Source organism: Trachypithecus francoisi, unplaced genomic scaffold, assembly GCF_009764315.1.
Source record: "Trachypithecus francoisi isolate TF-2019V2 unplaced genomic scaffold, Tfra_2.0 Lachesis_group8, whole genome shotgun sequence".
In the NCBI taxonomy this organism is placed as follows: Eukaryota; Metazoa; Chordata; class Mammalia; order Primates; family Cercopithecidae; genus Trachypithecus; species Trachypithecus francoisi.
Window position 1 is genome coordinate 12,283,014 of NW_022681473.1, and position 25,919 is coordinate 12,308,932.

Here is a 25,919-nt window from a genome sequence, read left to right on the forward strand (position 1 = left end):
CCACCTCCACCTCCCCACCCCACCACCTCCGTCTCCACCTCCCCCTCCACCTCCCCTCCACCTCCACCTCCGTCTCCATGTCCACCTCCACCTCCACCTCCGTCTCCACTCCACCTCCACCTCTGTCTCCACCTCCACCTCCCCCTCCACCTCCACCTCCGTCTCCATGTCCACCTCCACCTCCACCTCCGTCTCCTCCTCCTCCGCCTCCCCTGCCGTCCGCCTCCGTCTCCCGTCTCCGTCTCCAGTCTCCGTCTCCCGCCTCCGTCTCCCGCCTCCGCCTCCCGCCTCCGCCTCCGCCTCCGCCTCCGTCTCCACGGCTGCGACTCCATTCTGGACAATGACAGAAGCCTCCCGCGCCCTCTCCCTGGCTCTGTCCTCTCCCTGCCTCCGTCTGCCACGCGGCTGCCCCGATGATCTTTCAAAGCACAAATTCGATCCTGTTGCGCAGCTCCTTTAAAACTGTTCCAATGCCTCCTGTTGCCCTCGGTACAAAATAGAAAAAAGCACAACCTTCTCAGCAGAGTCGAGTCAGGGATTCAGCTGTGCACATGGAGTATTACAGCAGGATGCCTTTGGAGCAGCAGAGGTCCGTGCAAGGGCCCCAGGAGCACCGGGGGCGGGGACACAGATGAATTCTGCCAGGAAGAGAGAGGTGGTGGGAAGGCTACCCAGAGAAAGAGGCATTGAGCTGGGCCTTGCAAGTGAGCTGGTGTTTGTCAGGAGAGGAGGGTGAAGGCAAAAGGCGGTGGCAGCAGGGGGATTCCAGGCAAGGGGGATAGCATCTGCAAAGCCAAGGAGGTGTTGCCGAGTATGTCCCCCTCAGTGCAGGCAGGGGCTGGGTGAGCTGGGAGAAGAGGGAAAGGTGAGGGTGGGAAGAGGCAGTGAGCAGAGAGACTGTGAAAGTCCAGTTCAGCTGGGAAGCAGGGAGGGGGTGAGCCTCTCCATCGCCTCCCAGAGCCATCCTGCCCAGGGGCAGGTTACCAGCTTCAGGCCCTTGTCCTCACTCCCCGCCCCTGCCCCCCCCCCCCCCCACTGCTTGGTGGGGGCCTTGGGCAAGGCGATCTGGTCAGGACGGGAACATGTTCCTTCTCTGCTCCCCCAGGAGCCCTATGGCTTCCACTATCGCTCAGTTCATACCCTTGGCTCTCTGCCCTCCTCCCTCAGGGCCTGCCTGGATGCTTCTCCTTTCCCCCTCACCCGCGTGTGTGTGTGTACGCGCGCGCGTGTGTGTGTTGTTGTTGTTGTTGTTGTGTGAGTCCTGAAGGTCGTGTGGTCACCCAGTCTTCGTCTTTGTCTGTCTAAAAGCTGGTATGGCACGGCGTGCATGTATTTATGAACACGTCCCTCCCGCCCGAGGGTTCCCAGCCCCAGGGTCAAGTCTCCCCGGGTCTTTCAAAGCTGTAAGAGGTGATTCTAGGGGCTACAGCAATAGAGACCCAGCCAGAGGGAGCAGGAGAGCTCCCGCCCACAATTCCAGGGGCCCCACGGCCAGCCACCTCCAGAGGAAAACACGGCCTAAGTGAAAACAGAGAGCCCGCAGCACAGCCACAGCGCCTGACGTGGCTGAATTCCCCTGCTGCCCCACTCAGTGCCCAGCACCAGCCTGACACCACCGTAGAGGAACTCGGGAGCTGCATGCATTTCAGAAAGGGCCCCTTCGCCACAGTTAGAGGGCAAATAAATGGGTCCTCTGGGGCTGGGGCTGGGGCTGGGATTCCCTTTGCAGCCCCCTTCCCCACTGTGGAGGTCTCTTTCCTCCCCACACCTTCAACCCTGCAATTCCTCATCTGAAGCAGAAACAAGGTTCCACCCAGGCCATGGGGCCTGGCCGTGCAGGTCAACCCTGGGTCCTGGTGGAGGACCCACAGTCTCCCTGCTGAGGACCAACATCCAGTGGCCCCAGCTAGGGTGGCATCACACAAGGGGCTCACACAAGGCTTCTGTCTTCCAGGAAGGAGATGGGAACAGAGATCTCCCTGCAAAGGCTGGAAAAGAAATCACATCCCAGAATTGTTGGCAGAAGGTTAATTGGATGCATTTGTAAGCTTATTCCTGGGACAGGCGTTTTAATAGCACTAAAACATCTGAAAACTTTCAGAGCCACACGGAGGAGTTAATAGGCCTGGAGAGTCCAAGGTCACATTGAGGCACCTCCCAGGAGTGGAAAGAGCAGTGGACCAGGAGTCTGACAGCCTGAACCCTTGACTCCTCACCACAGCTCACTGTGGTCCCCAGGCAAGCCCGGGCCTCTCTAGACCTGGAAAACATTCGTGTGGAAGGCAGGTCGCCTGAGTCACCCGACGGAAGCCTCACTGTGGTCTTATATGATGATGTTATCATTATTTTTGTTTTGTGGAAGAGAAACTGAGATTCCTCAAATGAGGTGGAGTTTGCCACTGTTGGTGCTGGGGTCAGTACTGGAGCCTGACTGCAGGCCAAGGGCTGAAATCACAGGGCTGTCCCACAGGCCAGCCAGGGTAGACGTTCCCTTGGTGTCCACTGGGAGGTGCCCTAGACTGCTTCTCCTAGTTGGCACCAGCACCTGCATCCCTCAGCCAAAGTGGTCTCCCCTGGGTGATCTCTGGGTAAGGTGGGACTGGGGGCTGCCAGCTCCTGGGGCAAGGCCAGGAGGCTTCCTGGTCCTCCCTCCTCATTCTAGCCACCCCCATGAAGGAGCCTCCTGCCCTCACTTTCCAAGGGCAAGGGAGGGAAGAGTGAGGTTTCAAACTCGTGAGGACGTGGGGCCCACTGGTTCCCTTTCTCAGGCCCTCGGGGAGCCCATGTCAGAGGTTCAGAGAGGAGTCAGCTACAAATGTCAGAGGTTCAGAGAGGGTTAGTCACTTGCCCAAGGTCACATAGTCAGGTCCATCTGATTCTGAATACCTAAACTTTGTCCTGATGTAGGTGAGGCTTAGGGCAGATGTGGTGGAATTCCGCCGGTCACATGGCCCACAGCAGGCAAGAAGGTGCTGGTCAGCTGGGCCTGCAAGTCCCATTGGTGGCAAAAGGGCTGAGTCTTGTAGAGGGGGTTCCTACAGTTGCTTGAGGGTCCAGGGCTGGGTGCAGGTAGTCAGGACCGGGTGTTGGGGCTCGTGAAAGGGCAGGAGGAGGCATTCAGCCAGTGGATGTCCTTGGCATCAGGGTCGGTGTCTGTATGTGAAAGTGGGCGTGTAAGTGGGAGCATGACCCCAGGTCATGCTCGCTCAGAATTCAAGTTTGTCAGCTTGTTAGAAGAATGAGGATGGTGACCGCCGGGGATCTGGGGAGGAGAGAGGCCTTTGGAGATGGGAGTTGGGGAGGCTGTGATTGGGGGATGTCGAGCAATGGCTTGAGGAGGTCGAAGGATTAAGCTTCCCGAGTGTTCCAACTTGGTCTGGAGCTGACTGGGACCGGCTGGGCTGAGTGAGGGGAGGTGACAATGACATTGAGTATGGGGACACAGGGCTCTTCTCTCCCTGCTAGCCTTTCTGGAGGGTGGAGGGTAACCGGAGAGAAGCCGAGCATCCTGGGACAGCTTTGCAAAGTTACAGCTGGTTCCTGCCCTCTCTACCCAACTCTTGCAACAGGAACCCTTCCCTAGAGCAAGCCTGACCCTACTCAGACCCCTACCAACATAGAGACCACCTAACCCAACCCGTTACTCAGGTCACCTCACCACAGCAGAGGCAGGAGCAGGCCCAGGGCTGGAGAGAAGCTCATCCCCAGGCTCCAGGGCTCACAGCAAAGCCAAGGAGACAAGCAGCCACCAGGTGCACCAGACTAAGGCTGCCCAGGTAGGGGACTCCATCTCCCAGTAGACAGATGTAGCCAGGGGGACTACAGGGCTAGAGGAGCCGTCCTGGAAAATCCCAGCCCTTCCCTAGCAGGTCACAGAACCGGCTCTCCCAGCTGAGGCCCTTCCCTCCCAGCAACGTGTCCAGGGGCACCTGACTTGAACTATAAATAGAGGATGACGGAAGGCTCCGGAAGCCCAAGGGAGGGCAGGAGAAAGGGATTCTGATTCTCCCCCAGCGAGGCCCTGCAAGGTTGCACTGACAGAGCAATGCCTCAGCACTGGGTCTTCGAGGTTGGATAGGACTGCCCCTGGCATCAGAGGTCCGGGAGGGCCATTCAGGCAGAGGGAACAGTCTGCGGAGGCAAAAATGGAGCAGGCAGGTGGCTCCAAGAGGCTGGACACAGGCTGCACAGGGCTGTGGCAGTTCCTGAGACCCAGTGGTCGAGGGCTCTGAATGTCAGGCTAAGGGCTTTGTTCTGGAGGCCTGAATCTTGCTCTTAGAGTAAGAGGAGTTAAGAGAAACTCAACTTAAGTTGAGGAGTTAAGAGTAACACACAAGGCCGGGCACAGTGACTCATGGCTATAATCTCACACTTTGGGAGGTTGAGGCAGGTGGTCACTTGAGGTCAGGAGTTTGAGACCAGCCTGGCCAACATGGTGAAACCCTGTCTCTACTAAAAATAGAAAAATTAGATGGGCATGGTGGCACGCACCTGTAATCCCAGCTACTCAGGAGGCTGAGGCAAGAGAATTGCTTGAACCTGGGAGGCAGAGGTTGCAGTGAGCTGAGATTGTGCCACTGCATTCTAGCCTGGGCAACAGAACAAGACCCCATCTCAAAAAAAAAAAAAAAAGTAACACACAAGAACATGTAACATACAAGAACAAGGTCACCTGGAGCAGAGTACCAGAAAGTACATGGCCATCTTTCCCACGTGGAATGGAGAAATACCAAGGTGTGCCAGAGACTGCTAACTATTCCCCAACATCTGTTCTCTGTCTTCTTTGCCACAGAACCCCTAATTTTTGCTGGGCAAACAACTCCCTGAAATATAAGCTATATTTCCCAGCCTCCCTTATAGCCAGGTATGGCCATGTGTGTAAGTTATAAGAAGAAGTGCCATTCAGAGGCAGGAGGTTGCACCCTGTTACCTCTTCTCCTTTTCTGCTGGAAAGGAATATGCATGTGATTGCTCGAGCAGAAGCAGCTATCTTGGATCATGAGGTAGAAGCCCCATGTTAAGGATGACCAAGCCACAAGAAGGAATTGATCTGAGTTTCTGATGTTTGTGGAGCTGCCACACCAGCCCTGGACCAGAACCTCCAAATATTGTTTACTCAAGAGAAAAATAAACTTCTATATTATAGTTTACCACATAATTTCTTAAGTTTTCTTTCAGATGAACATAACCTAAGCACATGCAGGTAAGGAATTAACCTCAAGAGCTCTTATACCACTGAAATAAATTCACAAACTAGACAAAAAAAGAAAAACCCCAGGGGCATTTTATATCTTTTTCTTTTTTTTTTTTTTGAGATGGAGTCTTGCTCTGTCGCCCAGGCTGGAGTACAATGGCATGATCTCGGCTCACTCCAACCTCCACCTTCTGGGTTCAAGTGATTCTCCGGCCTCAGCCTCCCGAGTAGCTGGGACTCTACAGGCACCCACCACCATGCCCGGCTAATTTTTTGAATTTTTAGTAGAGATGGGATTTCACTGTGTTAGCCAGGCTGGTCTCAATTTCCTGACCTGTGATCCGCCCTCCTCAGCCTCCCAAAGTGCTAGGATTACAGGCGTGAGCCACCGCACCCGGCCTTACCTCTTAAATAGTGAGAGGTATGCTCTGATTACATTCCAGACATCGCCTCTCATGAGCTCTCTGCAGAACCTTCCTTCCAGGTGTAGGGATGGAAAAGGTGTGATACCTCGTCTCACCCATCATAAGGGTCACGGCCAACACTCCTACACCAAAAGACAGAGAGAAGTTAACAAGAGAAGAGCATAACAAATGTATTTAACCAAAATTTTACGTGACACGGGGGCCTTCAGAAAAGAAGACCCAGGGCGGGCTTGGTGGTTCATGCCTATAATCCCAGCACTGTGGGAGGCCGAGGTGGGTGGATCACTTGAGGTCAGGAGTTCAAGATCAGCCTGGCCAACATGGTGAAACTCTGTCTCTACTAAAAACACAAAAAATTACCCAGGCGTGGTGGTACGCACTTCTAGTTCCAGCTACCCGAGAGGCTTGAGACATTAGAATTGCTTGAACTCGGGAGGTGGAGGTTGCAGTGAGCTCAGATCATGCCACTGCACTTCAGCCTGGGCAACAGAGCAAGACTGTGTCTCAAAACAAATAAACCAAAAGAAAAAAACAGAAAAGAAATGAATACCCAGAGAAAACTGTACAGTACCTTTTTATGCAAAGGTTCAATGAAGAATGGATAGTCGTATAGGAATGTGATTGGACCAGCCGGGCACGGGCTCTACACCTGTAATCCCAGCACTTTGAGAGGCCACGGTGGGCGGATTACTTGAGATCAGAAGTTCGAGATCAGTCTGGCCAACATGGTCAAACCCTGTCTCTACTAAAAATACAAAAATTATCTGTACTTGGTGGCAGGCACCTGTAATCCTAGCTATTTTAGAGGCTGAGGCACAAAAATTGCTTGAACCCAGGAGTTGGAGGTTGCAGTCAGCTGAGATCTCACCACTGCACTCCAGCCTGGGCAACAGAGTGAGACGCCATCTAAAAAAAACACGTGATTGGAACAAAAGAGTATGACTTAAGGGTAATAGGCCAAGGAAGGGAACTCAACGAGGACTGTGTGTTCACATTTTTCTTGGCCTGTCTGCCATATTCCTTATTTCTAGTATGGGGCAGGACCCCGCTGGAGCGAGGGTCTTATGGCCTGCTATCAGACCAAGTAGGCTCAGAGAATTTCCTTATGACCAGCTGCTACACAGAAAGGCAGGGGAAGGTTAGAGTAATAGTTCTACTTTCTTTTCCTCCTTTTTCTTCTCCTTCTCCTTTTTCTTCTTCTTCTCCTTCTTCTTCTTCCTTCTTCCTTTCTTGAAACGGAATCTTGCTCTGTCACCCGGTCTGGAGTGAAATGGCACGATCTTGGCCACCCAGATCCCTGACACTGTAAAGGCCCAACCCACACCCTACCCCCCCATGCTGGGGCTGGAATGTCTTGGTCATTCCTCCTTACTCTGGTTGCTAGTAAGGTCCCTCCTGGTCCTGCCCCATACCCAGTGGGATGCACTTTCCAACACCCTATGGGGAGGGGACATTCACACGGGCAAGGCAGGAAGAGGTGGCAAGTTTGAGGTTAAGAGAGCGTGGGATGAATGAATGATCGGGCCCAGAACTGCCTGGGTTTGATCTTGACTCCACCACCAGCTCTGGGAGCTGCCCAATAACTTGACCTCTCTGAGCCTCAGTTTCCTCATTTGGATAACAAGAAAACTCATAATACCCTCCTCCTAGGGCTGTCATGAGTATTAAATGAATTAACACATGTCAAAGTTTAGGATGGTGCCTGGCACATAAAACCTGCTCAAAGAAGAATAGCTGTTAGTATTAGTATCAGTGTTAGTATTATTGTTAAAGTATTATTATTATTATTATTTTTTGACAGAGTCCTACTCTGTCGCCCAGGCTGGAGTGCAGTGGCGCGTTCTCAGCTCACTGCAGCCTGTGCCTCCAGGGTAGATGGGATTACAGGTGCCCACCACCACACCTGGCTAATTTTTTTGTATTTTCAGTAGAGACAGGGTTTCACCATGTTGGCCAGGCTGGTCTGGAACTCCTAAACTCAGGTGATCTGCCTGCCTCGGTCTCCCAAAGTGCAGGGATTACAGGCATGAGCCAATGCGCCTGGATTGTTACAGTATTTCAAGAGATAAACTCAAACTCAGTGAGCCCCTTCAGGGAAGAGAACTAGTTAGGAATTAACTTCTTAAACGCCACCCCAGACATGCTCTCTCTAGCACACACCTTGAAGTATTACTCCGCACCACTGTAAAGTTATGTAATCACTCCAGCCCATTGGGAAGAGGGTCTCATCCTGTTTAGGGAGGTGGAGGAGTGTAGTGGTTTTAAGTGCAGACTCTGGGGCCGGACTGCCTGAGTCTGAATCTAGCTCTGCACTGCTGGAAGTTTCCTTAACCGTCTGTTTCTTGGTTTTCTCACTTGAGGCATGGAAAGACGCAAGCACCTATCTGCGAGGTTTAAGTGAGATCATGTGTGCCTGGTGAGCCCTGGTGACGGCCTGGCATTGGTGGCACTGTGGACTAGGGGCTGGGTGCAGGAGGGTCGGGGCTGCCACAGGCCACCCCCGCTGGTGTCCCTAAGGGGTTGTGCCCAGGAGCTACAGTGTGACCAAGAGGGGGAGGGTGGCAAAGTCACACCATAACTCCCTCATAGGCTCCTCTCTCTGAAGAGCCCTCAGTGCAGAGGGGCCCGAGTGGCTGCCTCAGGTGACCAGACAGGTTCAGGCTCTGTCCAGCTCCCTCCAAGCTGGAGGCTGCTGACTGTGCAGGGCACAGGGTGGGGCACACTGGTCCCCACTCGGTCATCTCATTCAAGCCTTCCTATACCTACCTCCAGGAGGCTGGCATTTACTGCCCCATTCTGCAGACAAGGGACTAAGGTCCAGAGACCCAGACATGGGGGTATCAATTCCAGGCCTGACTGACCCTGGAGTGGCCTCATTCCTCACCAGGACATCCTTGGCCTCCCCGCTCTGGGATGAAGCCACTGTCCTCCATCTCAGGTGCAGAGTCAGTCATACATACTTTCTCTCCCTCCAGGTCTAACTTTCCACCCCAGCTCACTTTTCTGTTCCCACTTGCTGGTTCCCCGCTTTCTCTATGTATCTGAAAGCTCACCCCTGTAATCCCAGCTCTTTGGGAGGCCGAGGCGGGTAGATCACTTGAGGTCAGGAGTTCGAGACCAGCCTGGCCAACATGGCGAAACCCTGTCTCTACTGAAAATACAAAAATTAGCTGGACATGGTGATGCACGCTTGTAATCCCAGCTTCTTGGGAGGCTGAGGTGGGAGGATCACTTGAACCTGGGAGGTGGAGGTTGCAGTGAGCCGAGCTCATGCCACTGTACTCCAGCCTGGGCAACAGAGCGAGACTCCATCTCAAAAAAAAAAAAAAAAAAAGGTCAGTGATTTTTCATGCCTATGAACTCTGTCATGGAACCTCAGAGACTCACAGAGGTAAAAAGGAAGCCTTCCCTTCTAGAACTTGTCTGGGAGCTGGGGAGGAGGTCTGGAGCAGACATTCTGTAGCCGGGGAGGTTGGAGAGATCTGCCCTGGAGACAGCCAGGAGGGCTTCCTGGAGATGGTGGACCTTGAGACAGGCTTGGAAGAGGTGGGGCCTTTTGGCCAAAACAATTCATGAAAGGCAACGAGTGCCTGCAGACCTGGGATCAGATCTCAGCCTTGCTGCCACCTAGCTGGGTAACCTTGGTCCTGGTAATTAACCTGTCTTTGCCTCAATGTCCTCATCTGGAACAGAGGCATCAAGTCACTGATGAAGGAGTGTGACTTCATGGAATGAGCACTAAAGTGTGAGTCCAGAGGCCTGGGTCCCCACTGCACTGCTAACAGGTCAAGCAACGTGGATAATAGTCATGGCTAGGCTAATTGGTGCTTGCTTGGTGCTGTATGCTTTACATATATTATCTCATTTAAATGTCACAGTCACCTTACTTGGGAGGTCTCCATTTTTCAGATGAGGAAGCATGTCCAGAGAAGTCTGGTGACTTCCCCAAGGTCACACAGTTGGCATATGTCAGAGAGGGTGGCTGTCAGATTCTCGAGCTCGTGCCCCTAACATTCTGGACACTTTGACTGACACTCCCTCTCAGGCTTCCCCATCATTAAAAAGGGCAGGGAGTGGGCGGGTGACATTCTGCTCCATCACAACTCGCAGCCCAGCTGCCTACTGTAGCAGGAAGGGTCCCTGCTGGAGCCAAGTGCCCTCACCCGGGCCTTTTAGCAACTTCCCTGACGCCCCCACCCTCAGGATGGTGAGAAGTCGTGCCTGGGAGCTCTTTTCCTGCTTTTGAGAGGGTGGGGCCTTGGGGAGGGAGGAGCTGGGTCCCTAGTGCCCAGGTCTGCCGGCTAAATTTAGTGCTGGGGCATAGAAGGAACAAGGGTAATTAAGGGGTGTGGTGTCACTTTCCAGCCGCCTCTCACATCCCCTGAGAAGTCACACGCCATTTGGGAAGGAGCAAGGAGGCGTGGGTGATAGAGGGGAGGAGAGGGGAGGAATGATGGACAGTTGGAGCCGGAGGTGGGAGAAACCCACAGCTCCTCCACAAACCTGATGGCTGCCTGAATCACAGGGAGGCAATTTTCAGCCAAACACCCCAAAGGATTCCTTCAATTAACACCATTCATAAATGGAAAATCCTGCCCTGAAGGTAGTGACCCCTGCCATTGGAAATGCTCTGCCCAAAAGGAAATCAAGCAAGCATTGATCAGGGGCAAGATGCAACAGGATTTACACGTATGTTCTCAGCAAGCCCTTGCAACTACGCTATAAGGAAGGTGTTATCACTCCCATTTTACGGAAGAGGAAACTGAAGAGTTAGCCTCCCAGGTTGCACAGCTGAGGCTTGGGGGAGCCAGGATCTGAACCAGGCAGGCTGGCTCCAGAAGTCCGTGTGCTTAGCTGCAGGGTACAGCTAACTCTGGCCCACTGCAACACGGTCAGCTATCACTCTGCAATCAGAGGGTTATGAAGAAAGTTTAAAGAAGGCTTTGCTGAAGAGATGAGAAGTCATTGTAGGTGGAAGACACTGCTTCTGTAAAGACTAGAAGGTAAGTCTGCCAACCCCAAAGTGCACAGGCTGATGTCAAAGCAAGCATGAACCTTCTGCGTTGGAGCGTTCACAATTGTTGCTTTATCCTTGTAAGTATCAAAATCAGACCTGAAGCCTGAGCACCATGGCTTATGCCTGTAATCCCAGCACTTTGGGAGGCTGAGGAGGGCAGATTACTTGAAGTCAGGAGTTTGAGACCAGCCAACATGGTAAAACCCCACATCTACTAAAAATACAAAAATTAAGGCCAGGCACAATGGCTCACGCCTGTAATCCCAACACTTTGGGAGACCTAGGTGGGTGAATCACCGAGGTCAAGAGTTCGAGACCAGCCTGGCCAATATGGTGAAACCCCATCTCTACTAAAAATACAAAAATTAGCTGGGCATGGTGGTGTGTACCTGTATTTCCAGCTACTTGGGAGGCTGAGGCAGGAGAATCGTTTGAATTCAGGAGGCGGAGGTTGCAGTGAGTCAAGATGGCGCCACTGTACTCTAGCCTGGGTGACAGAACAAGACTCCATCTCCAAAAACAAACAAACAAAAAACAAAAATTACAGGTCATGATGGCAGGCATCTGTGATACTAGCTACTCAGGAGGCTGAGGTAGGAGAATCGCTTGAACCCTTGAGGTGGAGGTTGCAGTGAGCCGAGACTGTGCCACTGTACTCCAGCCTGGCTGACAGATACCCTGTCTCAAAAACAAAAAACAAAACAAAAAAAAAAACCCAGACCTGAATCATCCCATTAAAAATGGGCAAAGGATTTAAATCGGCATTTCTCCAAAGCAGATATACAAATGGCCCCTAAGCACACAAGAGATGCTCAGCATCATTAGTCATGGCGGAAATGCAAATCACCACCACAATGAGATACCCCTTCCCACCACTAGAATGGGCTACAGTAAAAAAGAAAGACAACAACAAGTGCTGGAAGGGATGTGAAGAAATTGGAACCCTTGTGCCTTGTGCTGGGAATGCACAGCAGTGCAGTAGAAAACAATTTGGCAGTTCCTCAAAAAGTTAAACATGAATTACCATATGATCCAGCAATTCCACTCTTAGGTGTATACCTAAGATACCTGAAAACATAAACCCACAAAAAAAAATAGTGCTCCTATGAATCTGAATGTTCATAGGCTGGATCTCGGCTCACTGCAACCTCTGCCTCCTGGGTTCAAGTGATTCTCCTGCTTCAGCCTCGTGAGTAGCTGGGATAACCACGTCTGGCTAATGTTTGTATTTTTAGTAGACTCGGGTTTCACCATGTTGGTCAGGCTGGTCTCAAACTCCTGACCTCAGGTGATCTACCAGCCTTAGCCTCCCAAAGTACTGGGATTATAGGCATGAGCCACTGCCCCCGGCAAAAACGGAAACAGGTTAAATGTCCATCAACTGATGGATATATCCATACAGTGCAATATTATTTGGCAATAAAAAGGAATGAAGTACTGATACATGCTACAAGATGAGTGAACCTTAAAAGCCTTATTCTAAGTGAAAGAAGCCAGACACATTTGATATAATTCCATTGATAGGAAATGTCCAGAATCAACAGATTCACAGGAACAGAAAGTAAATGAGTAATTTGCAGGGCTTGGGTGTGGGAGGGAATGGGGAGTGACTGCTATTGGGTGCAGGGTTTCTTTTGGGGGTGATGTAAATGTTCTGAAATAGATACTAGTGATGAATGCATGATTTTGTGAATATGTTAAAAACCACTGAAGCGTATACTTCAGAAGGGGGAGCTAAGGTTCCCATAAATTACATGTGAATTATATATACATATATATCAATAAAGCTGTTATTAAAAAAACCTCCCAGACTCGCCTCTAATATTTGCAAGAGCACAAATGAAGACCCACATACCATATGCCTAAATATTTCAAAATCAAGCAAACAAGCTGTTAAATAAAATATATTCTCTTCTCTTACCTTGACAAATATACCTTCATAGTGGCACAATTGAAAAGCATGTGTAAAGCTCTGGTTTTTATATGCTCGAAAGCTGGTGTGTTTGGGTATTCTGTGGAAGGGCCCGCTGTGTTTAGACAAGTGATCAAATAAAGACATACATAATTCATAAATTCTTATAGTTTTAGTCCATAAAAATGTTCAGGCCTTTATTTCACCAAAATTGCTAATTTGTGTTTTAGTGACAATACCCATCCAAAAAGACTAAAGAAATAAAATAAAGTTTTTATCCAAAAGGTAAAATATAGTAAAGGTAAAATTTTAAATATTTTTAAAAGGTATTTTTCTAAAATATCCAAAATTATTTATTGAAATTAAAAGGTAAAATACAAATTATAATGAGTGTAACTGTTTTTGGAGACAGTCTTGCTCTGTCACCCAGGCTGGAGTGCAATGGTGTGATCTTGGCTCACTGCAACCTCCACCTCCCAGACTCAAGCAATTCTCATGCCTCAGCCTCCCAAGTAGCTGGGATTACAGGCGCACGTCACCATGCCCGGATAATTTTTGTATTTTTTGCAAAGACAGGGTTTCACCATGTTAGCCAGGCTGGTCTTGAACTCCTAGCCTCAAGTTATTTACCCACCTCGGCCTCCCAGAGTGCTGGGATTACAGGTGTGAGCCACTGCACCCGGCCTAGTGTAACATTTTAAATCATCATTTTAAATTAAATCTGGGGCTGGGTATGGTGGCTCACACCTATAATCCCAGTGCTTTGGAAGGCCAAAGTGGGAGGTTCACTTGAGGTCAGGAGTTGCTTGGGCCACATAGCAAGACCTTATCGCCACAAAAAATTTAAAAATTAGGCAGACATAGTGTCACACACCTGTGACCCCAGCTACTCAGGAGGCTGAGGTGGGAGAATCACTTAAGCCCAAGAATTCAAGATTGCAGCGAGCCATGATCACACCATTACACTCTAGCCTGGGCTACAGAGTGAGACCTTGTCTCTAAAAAAATAATCATTTAAAAAATATATGAAATCTGAATTTTTATTAATCTTTTGAAATTATAATAACATTTTATTAACCATTTTTAGAAAAATGACATATTAGCAATTCCAGTGTTTAACACTGTATTAGTTTATTAGTTCGTATTCACACTGCTAATAAAGATATACCCAAGACTGGGCAATTTACAAAAGAAAGAGGTTTATTGGACTTACAGTTCCACATGGCTGGGGAGGCCTCACAATCATGGCAGAAGGTGAAAGACACGTCTCACATGGCAGAAGACAAGAGAAGAGAGAGAATGAGAGCCAAGTGAGATGGGTTTCCGCTTATGAAACCATCAGATCTCGTGAGACTTATTCATTACCATGAGAACAGTATGAGAGAAACCAACCCCATGATCCAATTATCTCCCACCAGGTCCCTCCCACAACACGTGGGAATTATGGGAATACAGTTCAAGATGAAATTTGGGTAGGAACACAGCCAAACCACATCAAACACCCATCTAGTTGGTACTGTAAATAATCAGTATCACACTTCATGCATGTTATATCTAAATTTATATACACAAATATAAGAGTAAGTGAATGGTTTAAACATTGCAAAAGGTTCCTCAGCTGCTATAGGCATCATTGTGGATATTGCATTAATCCACAAGACTCTGGAACCAAGAATTGGTACATGAAGAAAAGTTAAGAAAATGGACAGTTGACTCTGCCGAAAAGGCTTTGGTTTGCAAGAATCTACTGCATTTGAGCTCTCTGAGACTGAAGGTTTAACAAGTTCATCTTAGGCTTTTCTCTCACATAAGCACTGTTGCCTCTCAAGTCTACCCTGTCCTCAGAAGCAGAATCTGTCTCTCAGCTCAGGAGCTGCACAACCCCCAAACCTTCATACATTCTAGACTTAGATCACTTTCCATATCCAGGACCTAGAGCAAGAGAAGAGGAGAAGTGGTCCCCTGGGGCCTGGATGGTGCTAGTCACAGGAGTGGCTGTTTAGGGCTGTCCTGAGCTAAGGCCAAGGATGCCTCTTCCCCTGGTCTGAAAGTACAGCCCTTCCATGGGTCACACATCCCAGTGGATGAATTCTCATGAGAGTTGCCTCTTTGGTCCCCTGACCCTACTGTCTTCTCTCGCTTGTCCATCTGCCTACCAGCTGGCCCCAACACCCCCTTCCTCACTGGCTGTCCTGCCACCCCTGTCTGCCAAGCGTCAGCCTCAGCAGGGGGTAGAGAGGGGCTGCCCCCTCTCCCCAGCTGACAGGCAGATTATATAGTGGTCTCTCCCGGAAGAGGGGGTGACAAGGGTAATTACCCACCCACCAGCTAGCCACTCAGAGGAGCGGGCTCTGCCCTGGGAGGTTATGACAACAGGGGAAGGCTTCCTTCACCTCCCAATATGGCCAATGCCTCCCACCTCCTGAAGGCTTCTGGATGCTGGAGCTTTGAAGATGCACAGCCCCCTAGTCCTCTAAAGGGGCCTCGTCAACCAAGCAGCCATATCACGTTGCGGGGTTGTAGAAAGAGTTCTGGCTGCAGCCTTAGGAGGCCTGGGTTCCAGTCCTGCTCCTGCTTTGCTGTGTGACCCTGGGCAAGTTATTTTCCCTCTCTATAATCTGGTGCCCTGATATATAGATGGGCCTGGCTGGGGGATGACCAGCTCCAAGCCCCCCGCATTGTGTAACAGTGCAAACCCTGTTGGCTGCCCACCAAATTCCTTTTCCCTCCGTCCTACTTGCTGACCAGATTCCAATTTTGTACAGGGTTGCCACATTCCGCCACCTCACATCTGTATAAACAGAAGTTGACAGTGTGGGATTTCAGGAGAGTTTTCACTTTTAAAAATAAGGGGCAGTGGCCGGGCGCGGTGGCTCAAGCCTGTAATCCCAGCACTTTGGGAGGCCAAGACGGGCGGATCACGAGGTCAGGAGATCGAGACCATCCTGGCTAACACGGTGAAACCCCGTCTCTACTAAAAACTACAAAAAACTAGCCAGGCGAGGTGGCGGCGCCTGTAGTCCCAGCTACCCGGGAGGCTGAGACAGGAGAATGGCGTGAACCCGGGAGGCAGAGCTTGCAGTGAGCTGAGATCCGGCCACTGCACTCCAGCCTGGGTGACAGAGCGAGACTCCGTCTCAAAAAAATAAAAAAAATAAAAATAAATAAGGGGCAGACTGGGCTCACAGGGTTTCTTTTGGTCCTAACTTCCATTTTTCTTGCCAGGAATCTGAACGTGAAGTCTGGAGGTATGGCAGCCGTTGTGGCACCATAAGGTTGAAAGTCAACATCTAAAGCTCTGGGAGCAGGAAGCTGGCATCTTGAGGCCAGCACACTGGCTCTGGGCAGCTTGCCTCCAGAGTCCTTGTTACGTGAGAAGAGAAAGCCCTGAAGTATTTAAGTCACAGTTTTTGGGTTTCCTTTGTCTTGGGACCAAATGTGCTCCTCATAGACACAGATTAGAATCTGTCTGTGGGGTGTGCCAGGTGTGGTGGCTCACGCCTGTAATCCCAGCACTTTGGGAGGCCGAGGTGGGTGGATCACTTGAGGTCAGGAGTTCAAGACCACCAGCCTGGCCAACATGGGGAAACCTGGTCTTTACTAAAGTACAAAAATTAGCTGGGCGTGGTGATGTGCCCCTGTAATGCCAGTTACTCTGAAGGCTGAGGGAGGAGAATCGCTTGAACCCAAGGAGTGGAGGTTACAGTGGTTGCAGTGAGCCAAGATGGCGCCATTGCACTCCAGACTGGGCAACAGAGTGAGACTCGGTCTCAAAAAAAAAAAAAAAAAAAGGAATCTGTCTGTGGGATGTCTCCATTGCTCTAGGCCACTTTAGGATGTTTGGATCTGTGCCTGGAAGGTATTACTATTATTATTATTATTATTTTGATATGGAGTCTTGCTCTGTCACCCAGGCTGGAGTGCAGTGGCGTGATCTTGGCTCACTGCAACATCAGCCTCCTGAGTAGCTGGGACTATCGGCACATGTCATCACGCCCGGCTAATTTTTGTGTTTTTAGTAGAGACAGGGTTTCACCGTGTTGGTCAGGCTGGTCTTGAACTCCTGACTTCAGGTGATCCGCCCACCTCAGCCTCCCAAAGTGCTGGGATCACAGGTGTGAGCCACTGCGCCCAGCCATACACATTTGTTAACCTGTTTGCACGTCTCCATCTCCCCCTTGCCCTCTTGTAAGCCCCTGCAGGTCTAGAACGGTGTCACTCACTGTCTCAGTGTCCCACGGCTGCCATCACAACATACCACAAACTGAGTGCCTTGAAACAACAAAGCTTGATTGTTTCCCAGTCCTGGAGGTCACGCATCTGAAATCAGGCATCAGCAGGGCCGTGCTCTCGCCGAAACCTGCAGGGGAGAACCCTCCTTTGCCTCTCCCTATGTTCTGGTGGTTGGCTCGGTTTTCCTTGGCTTGTGGATGCATCACTCTCATCTCGGCCTCTGTCACCACTTGGCATTCTCCTGGTGTGTCTGTGCCTTCACAGGGCTGTCTTCCCTCTTCTCAGAAGTACACCAGTCATATTGGATTAAGGGCCACCCTACTTCAGCAGAACCTCGCCTTAATTTGATTACATCTGCAATGGCCCCATTTCCAAATAAGGTCATATTCTGTGGTGCTGGGAGTAAGGACTTCAACATTTCCTTTGGGGGGATATAATTGAACCCATGACTATCCGCAAGGCATCCTCAGCACCTGGCACAAGAGATATCTGTGGGATGAACAACAGATACAAATAAATAGATCCTTCTGATTGTGAGCCCCCAGGGGCAGGGCTCAGCACCCCATCTCTGTGTCCTGGGCCCTAGGTCAGAGCCTGCTCTCCTGAGGGCAGGTAGATGGATTTTCATTTAGATGTATCACAGGGAATCTGCCCAGCGAGCTGGCTGACCAAGCCACCCCTGATGAGAGTCCTCTGGCCGGGGGTGGGGGTGGCCCAGGGAGGGGTTTTCACCTTTCAAAGGTGCAGGCCTGACTGCTGAGCCCAGAAAACCTGACAGCTTGCTCAGTACCGCTGCCACTCAGCACAGACGGGGCTATCCCCAGGGAGATGTCACAGGCAGCCGGGGGCGACTAATGTCTTGGTGACACTGCTAATCCGGGGTCCAAGCTGCCCTTGTGTGTGTGCATCAGGCTGACTTGCAGTGGGGGTAGAAGGGGTCCTGGCTGGGAGGGGGCAGCGGATGCTGAATCAGGGAAGAGTGGGCTCCTCCTGCACGGGTTGCGGAGGGCAAGCTGGGTTCTACAGGGCCTACCTTCCCGTCCCCTGTGCCAAACAGCCCCTGGCCACCATCACCTGCCCCCTCTTCCCCTTCAAGGCTCCAGCATCCGGTGGCCAGCCTGGCTGCACTCAGGGAGCTGGAAGGGGAGGAAGGACCAAGGCAGCAGCTGTAAAGGTCAGCAGCCCTTGGGGCTGGGAACATCCATGATGCAAATGTGGAATTTACACTCCTGGAGTGCCTGCTGGCCAGCCTCCCGCCTGTTTCTATGCCAGCCAGCAGCCTGGGCAGCACGGGCACAGCAGATGTTGTGGGCCCTGGCTGGAACAGACAGCTCTGGGACTCCCCACTGCTCTGCGCACCTCCCCAGTAGAGCCCTGATGTGCGTGGGGGAGTGCCTCGGTGGGACTGGGCAGGTCTGCTCCGGCTGGATGAGCGCAGTCCATCCTACTGGTTGCGGGCTGTCTGCCTGGGATCTCCAACCTCAACTCTCCTGGTTCCACGGCTGAAAGGACCAGACGTGGGGAGAACAACTAGACACTAACCGTGCCCTTTCCCATTCATCCTGCTCCACCCAGCTTCTTTCCAAGACCAGTTCCATTCAATGACTTTCCTGATCTTCACAGGCACTTGGGATGAGGGGAGGGAGAGGCAGGACCATGGAGCACTCCTCTGTGTCAGGGGTTTTCCTTTAAACCTCCTAACAGCCCTGCTCTTATCATCCTGCTATTCCAGGAGAGGAAACTGAGGCTCAGAGAAGAAAGCCTCCCGACAAGATCACACGCCCAAAGAATGGCAGAGCCGGGACTTAAATCCATGTCTCTATCATTTCCTGCAGCTCAAGGAGCTGACTCTAATCTTTACTCAGTACCCACCGTTCCTGGCCACCGTTCTGCAAACTGCTTAGCCTAGCAGACCTGAAACGATGTCCTCCAAACCTCACAACAGGCACTGAGAGTCACAAGCTTTTGCTCTGTGTGTGTGTGTGTGTGTGTGTGTGTGTGTGTCTGTGCGCGCGTGTCCCATGCAGTTGTGCAGTGCCGTGGTAATGTGTGGTGAGTGAGAGGCCAGGAGTCCCAGGCCCGACACCTCGTCAGCCTCACCTAGCCTCTCTGGACTTCAGGCTCCTCTGTCCTCTGTAAGTCTGGAATCCCCAAGGCAGAGTCGACCTCCCTCTCTCTTTGCTCTTCCAGCTCCTGCCTGCCCCCGGCAACCACAGCAGAGCCTGACACCCCGTGGGTGCTTGATACACCTCGTCCTTGCCTGACTGACAAAGCTGCCATTCTGAGTCCCTGGGGATGCCGTCCATGGCTTCCTCAAAAGGCTTCCCAGGGCAGAACCGTTCTCAGGGCTCAATCTTCATTTTTCTCTCATTTACAAACTTGCTCGTCCCCTCCCCCATCCCTCTGCACTGTCGCACTCGCTGGCATGCGCGCACGGGCACTCTCTCGCTCAATCTCTCTTTCTCTCTCTCGCTCTCTGTGTCTCTCTCTTTCCCTCAATCTCTCTGGTTTCTTTTGCTCTATCTCTCTGGTTGTAACTGGGATTCTGTCTCTCTCAGTCTTTCTTTTTTTCTAAACTTTCTCCTTTCTTGGTCTCTCATGCCTTCCTTTCTCTCCTTCTATCCTCTGTCTCTGGCTTTTCTCTCTTTCTCTGTCTCTGTCACTTGTCTCTGTCTCTCTCATCTTTGCTACTGTGCCTCCTTCCCCCTCTCTATCTCATACACACACACACACAGGACCCTACCCCCGGCAGCCCTTTCATGCATCTGTCATAATGTGTCACGTCACACTTTTCTCCTGGACCATCAGAGCCTTTAATCCTATTGACATTCAGTTAACGAGTTTCTCTCACTGTTGACAGAACCTCCTGCCCCACCCGTGCTGGGCCGACCGGGATCAGAGTTCAGAGTTGTTGCTGGGCCATTTAGGGCCTGTGGGGAAGGGAGTGGGGAAAATGGTCTTGGTTGTGAGGGGCTCATAGTCTCCCACAGCGGCCTGAGGAGTGCCATGGGGAGCAACCCCTTGAGTAGTAGGAGTCGCCTCCATCTTCCTTGGGATGAGGCTGGCACCGGAGGAGCTGGCACATCGGGGAGGTGCTTTGCAGCATGCAGGAGGCTGTGGACACAGTGAGACCCCAGGGCGCAGAGGAACCTGCCAGGGTCATGCAGTGAGGTGCACTCGTAGCTCAGGGCCCTTCGTCCCCCATCTCTGGGCTCACCAGCCAGTTGTGGGTTGTGCCAAAGAGATCTGGGGGCATGGATCCAGAGAGGAGTGGGGCCAAGCCCAAGGGATCAGTGATCCAGCGCTAAATGTGAACAGGCTGCTGGGGCTGTGGGTTGCCTGGAAAAGGCCAGGGAAGGGCTCAGGAAAGGGACAGAGGCCTGGGGGAACAGCCTTCGGAAGCGGCTGCTGAGGGACGAACCCTTGGGGGTGCCAAGGGAGGTGTTGTCAGCTTTGCCCTCTGGGGATGCCAACTTGCCAGAGCTTAGGACCAGTGGAGCCCACCTCCCATGGAACCGCACCCTGGGAAAGCAGAGCTGGGCTCTGGAGACCCTTCTCAGGGAGGGCCTCTACCCCTATGCAGGGCTGTGGGGGTCCAACTCTCTGTTCATCACTCAACTCCAGAGAAGCAATAGCCCTGGGAGGGTCCAGAGCCTTGGTGGGCCAGGTGGGGTGGCTCTTGGCCTAGGGTATCCTCAGCAGCCTGTCACTGAAAGGCAGCCTGGAATGAGGAAGGAGCATTGGCCCGAGTCAGACAAACTGGGTTGGAACTCCCACGCTGCTTTTCAGGGCTGTAAGGACTGTAGCAAAGTCCCTAACCTCTCTGGGCCTCAGTTTCCTCCTGTATAAAACGGAGCAACTGCTCTCTGCCCCCAGTGGCTCCCCATGAGAAATGAGCAGCATGTCATACATAAATGTGCCTGGCATGGCATACTCCTGCTCGGTAAACAGCCACCAATATAATTGTTGTTTTAAAATGTCTAACCACGCTGACATACCATTATTCAAATATCAGGTTGGCAAAGCTCACAGAGTTTGATAACACTGTGCTGGCAAAGCTATGGGGATCAGACAGACGCAGACAGGGCCAGTGGAAGTGTAGCCTGGTGTAACCTCCAAGGAGGGCCGTCCAACCTCTCCATTCCTTCACAACTGTGCATAACCACATGTAACTCGGCGGTTCCACTCCTGGGAATTTCTCTACAGGTCCGCTAGCACACATTTGAATTGGTGTGGGTACAAAGTTATTTATCGCAACGTTTCATGTAATTACCAAACACTGGAAACAAGCTAAATGTGCATCAATAAGGGATCAGCCGGGCCTGGTGGCTCATGCCTGTAATCCCAGCACTTTGAGAGGCCAAGGTGGGTGGATCATGAGGTCAGGAGTTCAAGAAGAGCCTGGCCAGCATGGTGAAACCCCGTCTCTACGAAAAATACAAAAATTAGCCGGGCGTGGTGGTGCGTGCCTGTAATCCCAGCTACTCAGGAGGCTGAGGCAGGAGAATCACTTGAACCCGGGAGGCGGAGGTTGCAGTGAGCTGAGGCTGCGCCATTGCACTCCAGCCTGGGTGACAGAGCGAGACTCTATTTCAAAAAACAAAAAACAAAAAATAAGGGATCAGTTAAATAATGTGCAGTCCTTCCATACAATGAAGTCATCTGCAGCTGCAAAATAAGAACAAGGAACCTGTTTTGCAAGTGACATAGAACAATAATCAAGATGTGTTTTTAAGGAAGAAAGCCAGGTACAGAGCAGGATGTGTGTGCATTTTAAAAGGATAACAAATGAGAATCCCTGTGAGGGTGACGGTTTATACATAGAAAATTTCTGGAAGAACATACAAGAACTGGCAACAAGGTTCCCTCTGCAGAGGGAAACTGGGTGGTGGGGACCAAAGGAGGAGCGACTTTGCACTGTCAGTCCTTTTGGAATTTTGAATTTTGAAGCATGTGAGTGCATTAGCCATTCAAAATATAAATCATGTCTTCAAAAATAAATTCTTATTTCTGTACACTTAAAAAATATCCATTTTATGATTAGCCTCTCCTGGTCCAGACTGAGCTTCAAATGGGCTTTTGGCTCCACGTGAAGTTTCTAGGGGTAGAAATGGCATCTAGGAATACTCAGAAGCTGGGTCCTGGTGTCTTCAGTGAGTTAAGACCCCCCGGGGGTCCCAAGCCCACCCCAAAAGCAAGGGAAGGGGGAGACTGAGGGGCTGCATTAGCACCTGCCCATCCATGGCTTTGGAACAGCTATGAAGTCCTTGTGGACAGGTAAGTCCTCATTACATTCTGCTCCATATCCAACTGAGGCTGGCAGAGAGGTGGGAGTGGGTGGGTGTGAATGGGCAGAGAAGGGTCCTGGGGTTGGGGTCACCACTTCCTCGCATGGAGAGGGGAAGGTTGAACATGCTATATCCTCCCGACAGCCGTTGTCAAATGCCTTCCTCCTCCCCTGGGAACTCTGACTCTGCTGGTACCCAAAGTGTTCAGAATTCCACCAAGGGAAGATTCTCCCCAGCACTGAGCACCTACTGTATACCTGTGCCAGGTGCTTTCCCTCTCGATGGCACAGGAGCCTGGGGCAGCCAGGACCTCAATCTCACCTGCCACACTCCTTGAGGGGTGCACCATGCTGGCACCTGCCCCTGGGAGAGCAGGCACTCAGACTGGCCCTGTCTCCAGGGTCCCTGGCTGGAGTCCCCTTCCCACTCCCAGGACCCAGTCAGTTCTGATGCTGGAGTGCCTGCAGCCCCCAGTGGGCCTGGCAGCATCACAGACACCCATGGCGGGGAGCAGGAGCTCCGCTGCCAGGAGACTGTCTCCCTGGATTCTGACTCTCTGAGGTGGCAACAATGTGGAGGAAGGAGGGTGCCGCCCACCCCCTCCCGGAGCTGGGGATGGTTGGTGCTGGGCTACTGGAAGTGGGATAAAGGCCCTCTGGCCAGGACTGGTCACTAGGGACCAACTGGTGTACAGTGACCCCTTCCTGGCCCTCTTGTTCAGAGAGGCACTGAAGGTAGGGTTCTCCCTAGGGATGAGGGGCTCAGGGGACAGGTTTTCCTGCACTGCCGACACCGGGGGCCTTCACTTGACTTCACAAGTGGGGAACTTATCACAAAAGGTAGTTATGGATTCATTGTGTGCCAGAACCTCACAGATTACCATTATAAACCTCGGGAGAAGCTGGGATGGATATCTTCATTTTGCAGAAACTGGGGCTCAGGGAGCTCAGGGAGATGGGGATTTGCTCTGAAGCCACATAACTGACCCCGAAGCCCCAAACCTCGTCACTGACCTCCCCACACTGACACACATACCACTGCCTCCTTCCCCCGGGCCTCCATAGGTGCTTGTATGCCATGGATCAGCTCAGGCATAGCGCATTGGAGCCCAGGCAGACATAGGGAAAAGAGCACTCCGGGAAGTGTGCACAGCTTAAGCAAAAGCACAGAGGTGGGACCGTTCGGCAGGGAAGCGCGAAACTGAAGCGTGAGAGTGAGAGGTGAGCTGAGGCTCCAAAGTGTGGAGGGCCACTTTGGGGAATGGAAGGTTAGTCAGGAAGGATGCAGTTTGAACGCCAGGAGGAATGCCTATTCAGGGAGCCCTAGGGCAGCACCTGAGGCTTCTGGCTGCAAGACTGGCCATATGAGAGGCATCTTCCCAGAAGACGATGAGCAGGGCAGCAGCGAGGCACCAGCTCAGGCGAAGAAGCCCCGGGGCAGGTGCAGAAGGTGGTAGTTCAAATAGGCTTCTGGAGTCAGGATGGTTGGATTGAAGCCCAGCTGCTTACCAGCGCTGTGACCTTGGGCCAGTTACTTAACCCATCTGGGACTAAGTCATCTCATCTATAAAAGGATATGACAATGATGTCAACAACACAGGTTGAATGTCTCTTATTAGAAATACTTAGAGCCGGGCATCATGGCTCACACTTGTCATCCCAACACTTTGAGAGGCTGAGGAGGTGGGAGCCCACTTTTACAAAAAATTTAAAAATTAGCTGGGGGTGGTGGGTGCACACCTGTGGTCCCAGCTACTCAGGAGGCTGAGGCAGGAGGTTCACTTCAGCCCAGAAGGTTGAGGCTGTAGTGAGTTATGATTGTACCACTGCACTCCAGCCTGGGTGACAGAGCAATACCCTGTCTCAAAAAAATAAAAAAAGAAAAGAAAAGAAAACAGGCTCACACCTGTAATCCCAGCATTTTGGGAGGCCAAGGTGGGTGGATCACCTGAGGTCAGGAATTCAAGACCAGCTTGGCCAACATGGCGAAACCCCATCTCTACTAAAAACACAAAAATTTGCCAGACGTGGTGACAGGCGCCTGTCATCCCAGCTCCTTGGGAGGCTGAGGCAGGAGAATCGCTTGAACCCGGGAGGCAGAGGTTACAGTGAGCCAAGATTGCGCCGCTGCACTCCTGCCTGGGCAACAAAGCCAGACTCCGTCTCAAAAAACAAACAGGCTGGGCACGGTGGCTCACGCCTATAATCCCAGCACTTTGAGAGGCCAAGGCAGGTGGATCACGAGGTCAGGAGATCTAGACCATCCTGGCTAACATGGTGAAACCCCGTGTCTACTAAAAATATAAAAAATTAGCTGGGTATGGTGGCGGGTGCCTGTAGTACCAGCTACTCAGGAGACTGTGGCAGAAGAATGGCGTGAATCCAGGAGGCGGAGCTTGCAGTGAGCCGAGATCATACCACTGTACTCCAGCCTGGGCAACAGAGTGAGACTCCGTCCCAAAATAAAACAAAACAAAACAAAACAAAACAAAAAAACAGGCCGGGTGCAGTGACTCATGCCTATAATCCCAGCACTTTGGGAGGCCAAGGCAGGTGGATCACCTGAGGTCAGGAGTTCAAAACCAGCCTGACCAACATGGAGAAACCCTGTCTTTACTAAAAATACAAAATTAGCCAGGCGTGGTGGTGCATGCCTGTAATCCCAGCTACTGGGGAGACTGAGGCAGCAGAATTGCTTGAAGCTTGAATCTGGGAGGCGGAGGTCACAGTAAGCTGAGATGGCACCATTGCACTCCAACCCGGGCAAAAACAGCAAAACTCCATCTCAGAAACAAACAAACAAACAAACAAACAAACCAAAAAAAAACCGAAAACAAGTTTTGGGTTTCAGATTTTGGAATATTTATATTATTCTTATCTGTTGAGCGTAAATCTGAAATCCAAAAGGCTCCAATGAGCATGTCCTTTTAGCATCAGTCATGTGGGTACTCGAAAAGTTTTGAATTTTGGAGCATTTTGGATTTCAGCTTTGGGGGTTCGGGACGCTCAGTCTGTTCACGCATGGGGCTGTTGGGAAGCCAAAGTGGATAGACACACGTCCAGCACTCAGTGCCTGTTAGGACATAGTAAGCGTCCATCAGTCTCTGCGATTTGGTACTCAGTATCATTACTACCCTGACACTCAGCCCCGCCTCCCAGCTCTGGGCTGCTGGGACAGATTGTTTCTGTTTCCTGCTCTGAGAAGGAGCAGAGGGGACGACATGGGCCAGTGGGGAAGGAGGAGACTTTCCCCCTGGAGACTGACATGTCCCCTGGCCCAGACCTACAGGAACCTCACTGGTTTTAGACCCCTGGTAGGTGACCAGACAGACAAGGACTGGCCCTGGAGGCTGAATCCCTGCCACATCTGTCCTTGTCCCAATTCTAGGTGGGTGGGGAACTATACACCTGTTTCCCTAGTCAGGGTTCACTGTGTCCACTTATCGAGGCCCCAAGTCAGACTCCTGTGTCCCCCTGACACACCTGGGAAGAGGAGCGGGTGGGGTGATGTCTGGGCCACGGGCTGGTAGATATGCCCCGGCAGCTCTAATGAGGTGTGTGAAGGCCACAGAGGCTGCCTTGGCAGCGGCACAGTCAATAAGAGGGCAGGGGAGAGGCAGGCCTGGCGTGATGGCCATGGCAGCCGTGGGCGATCAGCCCTTCGCCGACGGTTGCTCGGGTGAGCAAGTGCGCTCCGAGCCATTCGGCTATAATAACCCTAATCTGCTCATTACCACTCCCGGAGCTGACGGGTGACTCAGGCATGAGCTGCCAAGCGTTCCTGCCTTCGTAACCCCCACTCCGCCCTCCCCCCTCACATCTGTGCAACAGCTGGGCTCCAGGACAGCCAG

General features: G+C 51.7%; 1 long non-coding RNA gene across 2 annotated transcripts in view; it reads right to left on the bottom strand.

The window, feature by feature from the left end:
* Positions 1 to 13,654: 13,654 nt before the first annotated feature.
* The window catches only part of LOC117081012, a 28,869-nt gene continuing 16,604 nt past the window's right edge, over positions 13,655 to 25,919 (bottom strand). Inside the window, exon 3 of one of the 2 annotated variants that reach the window (XR_004436052.1) lies at positions 13,655 to 13,773. This is a non-coding gene — a long non-coding RNA (uncharacterized LOC117081012). Of the gene's footprint in view, positions 13,774 to 16,696; positions 17,271 to 25,919 lie in introns of those variants that run through there. The other variant, XR_004436051.1, reaches the window with a different exon arrangement.